The sequence below is a fragment of the Theropithecus gelada genome, chromosome 3 (assembly GCF_003255815.1).
Source record: "Theropithecus gelada isolate Dixy chromosome 3, Tgel_1.0, whole genome shotgun sequence".
Taxonomy (NCBI): Eukaryota; Metazoa; Chordata; class Mammalia; order Primates; family Cercopithecidae; genus Theropithecus; species Theropithecus gelada.
Window position 1 is genome coordinate 109154441 of NC_037670.1, and position 5457 is coordinate 109159897.

At 39.3% G+C, this 5457-nt stretch overlaps 1 pseudogene; it reads right to left on the reverse strand.

The window, feature by feature from the left end:
* Positions 1–2476: 2476 nt before the first annotated feature.
* Positions 2477–3010, reverse strand: LOC112621653 (annotated as a pseudogene).
* Between the last annotated feature and the right edge of the window lie 2447 nt (positions 3011–5457).

Sequence of the window (5457 nt, forward strand, 5' to 3'; positions counted from 1 at the left end):
TAAATTCTTCAATCAAAAGAGAGTGGCAGAATGGATTTAAAAACACAAGATCAAATTCTGTGCTGTTTATAAGAGACACATTTTAGACCTAAAGACATACATAGGCTAAAATGGAAGGGATGGAAAAGATACTCACTCATAGAGTCACCAAAAAGGAGTAGAGGTGGTTATACTAATATTACGTAAAATAGACTTTAAGTCAGAAACTCTTAAGACAAAAATGGTCATTTCATAATGATAAAAGTTTCAAAACAGTAAGAAGATGTAACAAGAAGATAAACATATATTCACCCTACATCAGTGTTCCAAAATATATGAAGCAAGCATTGACTGAACTGAAGGAAAAATAGGTCTTGAACAGTAGGAGATTTCAATATCTCACTTTCCATAGTAGATAGAATAACCAGATAGAAGATCTATAAGGAAATACCAGAATTGAACAAGCCTATAGCCTAATGGGACCAACAATAGCACAAAATAATTTTGCCAAGTACACATGGAACATTCTAAAGGATAAATCATATACTAGGCCTAAAAAGAAATCTTTACACACTTTTTAAAAATTATTGATTTATTTTTAATAGTTAAGAGGTTTTATTCTAATAGCAATAAGTACAATGCTTGTTTGTCTAAATGAAAACTGAAAACAAGTATACAAAACAGCTGATTCCTTAGTAAGAGGTTCCATAACACCAAATAGACCAGTTCTGAGGTTTTCCCCCAGGCAAATTTAACAGCTCCAGCTTCTTCATTGTTTATCAACATAAGAAATTAAAAAGTCTAGGTCATCTATTTTTTCTTTTTTTTTTTTTGAGACAGAGTCTCAGTCACTCACTCTGTCACCCAGGCTGGAGTACAGTGGCACGATCTCGGCTCACTGCAAACTCCGCCTCCTGGGTTCAAGGAATTTTCATGCCTCAGCCTCCCAAGAGCTGCTATTACAGGGACCCACCATCATGCCTGGCTAATTTTTGTAGTTTTGTAATTTTTGTATTGTATTTCACCATGTTGGTCAGGCTGGTCTTGAACTCCTGACCTCAAGTGATCCACCCACCTCGGCCTCCCAAAGTGCTGGGATTACAGGTGTGAGCCACTGCACTCGATCAAGGCTATCTTTTTTTTTTTTTTTTTTTTTTGAGACGGAGTCTCGTTCTGTTACCCAGGCTGGAGTGCAGTGACATGATCTCAGCTCACTGCAACCTCTGCCTCCTGGGTTCAAACAATTCTCTGCCTCAGCCCCAGAGTAGCTGGGATTATAGGCGCCCGACACCACGCCTGGCTAATTTTTTTGTATTTTTTAGTAGAGACAGGGTTTCACCATCTTGGCCAGGCTGGTATTGAACTTCCAACCTTGTGATCCGCCCCCCTCGGCCTCCTAAAATGTTGGGATTACAGGCGTGAGCTACCGCACCCGGCCCAAGGCCATCTTTTTAAATAGAATCTTGGATGCTTGCAGTCTGAGTGAGAGACAAGTAAGACGCATATGGAGATAGGGTGCTACTGAGGGCTGTGGATGGAGGTGCACAGTCCACTTGCCTTGCTCTCATTACCACGGATGAGGTCCCAGATATCCCACCAATGTGTCTCAATGAGCACAAGAGTTGGAGACCATGGGCCTGCTCTGGCCACATGCTGACCAAGGGACAGTAGGGCCCTATGTCCTTGAGCAGACTGCAGGCAGGCAGGTAGGTAGGGAGGTGGCCTGGGGGAGAATGAGACAACCATGGCTTCCAAGACTAGCCCTTATGAACCATGGGAGCGCAGGGACAAGCACAAGGCTATGAGATGCAGGGTAATCTAAGGCCAAGTGCGTCACAGACATCTCCATTGTGACCATGCAGAACTGATGGCAGTCTTGCTGTGCTACCACCTTGTGTTCCCGAAGGGAATAGCCAAGCTGGTAACTAGCATCCAGGCCATAACTGCAAACCTATGCTAAGCAAAGTCTCTCTTCTCTGTGTTGAAGTGTTGACATAAATTTTTAACTATTTTTAAAAAATGCACTGAGTTTGGCTTAAAAACCAACCACCAAAATGGGTATCAATGCAGCTCTGAAGTTAGAGGCATCCCAGCTTTCCCAAATCAGTGACTCTCAGAGGCCAGGTACCCATGAGCCTATGTCCCCTCTCAGCACTGAAGAATGAGTTGATTTTTCTTTTTACAGCAGAAAACAACAACAACAACAACAACAACAACAACAACAACAAAAAACCAACCAAACAAACAAACGAAAAACCTGAGTAATATTGCATAGGAGTAGCAGAAACTGCCTCACTGGAAACAAAAACTATTTATATTAAATAAAAAGTCTGGCCAAGGCTATGTATGCCACATTTACAGCACAGTATGATGCACATGGTGACCAAACCACGGAAGCAGGTTCTGGCACTCACACCACAGAGCTTCACATTTGCCACACAAGGATAAAATGAAGGGGAACAGGAGCAATGAGAGGGACAGGGTGTTGCATTCACTTCTAGTTCCAGAGTTGATTGGACAGCCAGTCCAGTCCTTCACAGAGCCTGTCTCCACTAATGGTATGGGTGGCCTAAATGCACCAGTTCCTGTGGCACAGGTAGTGCAACCCCAGCTCATCTGTGATCTTGGCTGCATTCCTGGCATTGGGGAGGCCCTGCTTGTTGGCGAACACCAGGAGGACTGCACCCAGAAGTCATCCTCAGCCAGCAACCTAAAGAGCTCCTCCCAGTCCTTCTTTCCGTGCTATCATTGCTGTCCACTACGAAGATCAGTCCTTGTGTATTCTGAAAGTAGTGGTGCCACAGAGGCCAGATGTTTTCTTCACAGAGGCCCATGTTCCACATGGTTAAGCTGATGTTCCTGTACTCCATGGTTTCGACATGAAGCTTGTGGAAGGGATGGTGGTCATGATGTCACTCAGCTTCAGCTTGTATAGGATCGTTTTCCCTGCAGCACCGAGGCCCATGATGAGGATGTGCATTTGTTTTTTGCCAAAAAGGCTTTCAAAGAGGTTGACAAAGATACTCCCCATGCTTGTGGACAGCTAGAAGGATGCTGGCCAGGGACACCTCAGTGACTGCTGCTCTGAGCTATGTGTTGGTTTTGCTCCCTAATACATTTTAAACATGAAAATCATGCAAAGTACCTTTTTCTATCACAATGGAATGAAACAAGAGATCAATAGCAGAGGGAAAACTGGAAAATTCATGAATATATGGAAATTATAAAACACACTCTAAAATAACCAATGCATCAAAAAATTAATAGCCAGGGAAATCAGAAAATATTCTGTGACAAGTGAAAGTGAAAACATAGCACAGCATAATTTATAGAACGCAGTGAAAGCAGTGCTGAGAGAAATATAGAGTTATAAATGTTTACACTAAAAAAATCTCAAATCAACAATCTAGCTTTACACCTTAAGAAACTAGGAAAAAATGTTCAAATTAAATCCAAAGCTAGCAGAAAGAAGAAAATAATAAAGATTAGAGTAGAAATAGATGAAATAGAAAATAAGAAACTAATAAAACAAGAACTGGTTCTTTAAAAATATGAACAAAAATTAAGAAACCTTTAGCTAGACTGTGAAAAAAATGAGAAGACTAAAATTAGAAATGCAAGAGGGAATATTACTACTGATTTTACAGAATAAAAAAGAATTATAAAAATGTATTATGAACAAAAGTACAATGAATTTGTGTGCCAACACATTGGATAACCTACCCATTCCATATTCTTAGCACAATAGATTATAATTTATTTCCCCATATAAATAAATAATATCATATAAATAATATAAATAATATCATTTATGTTCTCTCTATATATACGCTGTTCTTTTTCTTCTAACACCCTTTCATTGCCTTCCTCATTCACAAAAGACCAACTAATTCTTCATATTTCAGCTAATATGGTGTTTTTCCCTGAAAAATCTAAGTAGAATGAGTAATGAGGGAGAGAATGAAGATATATCTTAGAGAAAAGGGCCTGTAACTGAAAAGGAAAGGCAAGGGTGTATGTAAATTTGAGCATGAATGGAGGTTGCCCATGAAGTCTTAGAAAAGTTAATCAATTGTAATGGGGGAGAAAGATAGAAAAAGGAAATGGATGGAAATATAGAGGTGGGCAGATGAAGAACTTTTTCTTTGATACTTAGATTTTTTCAATATCATCAATTTTTAAAAATTAGGCATGTGTTTGCATGGTGGGACATGCCTGTAGTTCTGGCTACTTGGGAGGCTGAGGTGGGAGGACTGCTTGAGTCCAGAAGGTCAAGGCTGCACTGAGCTGTGATGGTGCCACTGCTTTCCAGCCTGAGTGACACAGAGAGATCTTGTCTCAAAAAATAAAAAATAAAAAAATTAAGCATATGGAATGGCACTTCTTTCAGATATATGTGTCCAAATGTCTAGAAACAACTGAGTCTCACGAAGTCGAGTTGCTTGTGGGTCTCTACCTCCACAACTTTCACCATACACTTGATGATAAGATAGAAGAAAATGAGCAGTAAAACAATACCTTCATGTTAGTAATTGAGGGACGATGAAAAGGAAGAAATAAAATCTGGACTTTTGACATCTTCTTGACATTCAGAACAGACTTACTAGTAGAATTTTTCCTCTTTGGAGGGATGAAACAAAAATTTAGTCATGTTGAGTGGGTTCAAGCTTCTTGAATTGGGGGAGAAAAGCAAAAACAATGAAGCTGATACATTATCCCGTTGAATTTCTTTTATTAAAGTTTAGAGAATGCCTGTGACTAATTTCTTGGTCTTCACAGACTTAGCATTGTGTGCAGATCAAGCAGCAGAAATGAGAAAAGAGGTACAGGTGGTAAGTCTTGGAAGACAATGAGAAGGTAAACATTGTAGCTTCAAAGGAACTGCCTGCGTTCACAGTGGTGATAAAGCTCAAGGATGACTCCTTCCTACCGTGAGTTAAATGAGGTGTGAGAGGAGAAAAAAAAGTCTCTACTTGGTAGAACAGTGAATGAAGTTAGAGAGAACTAGGTTTTAGTTAAGGCAGAGAAGTGAAGTGTACCTTTTAGAAAAATATTGATTTATTTTCAAGTATTTATTAACATGTGTTCTGTATGAGACCCTGATCTAGATAAACAGATGATATATTTCTTCTCTTCTACAACCTTGCTACTAGAAAATGCATCACAATGAAAGTAAGTCTCAGACAAAATCCCAACAAACTTAAAAACATTTATTAACAAGCAGACACAAAAACAGTCATGTAACCTATTTTTGTAAATTGGAGAGAAGTCCATGTTCTTTGTCCTCACAGTCTCTGATATGCAGATGCAATGATATCTGACAGTAGGAACTAGTTGGATCTGGAAATAGTTGCCTATGGGGAATAGAAAATCAGCATTTCTCAAACTATTTGTTGTAATAACCAGGATTTTTAAAATTTCTACCCAATCATAGACCAATACTTTTGTAAAACATAATAGAAATAAAGTACTAGAAGT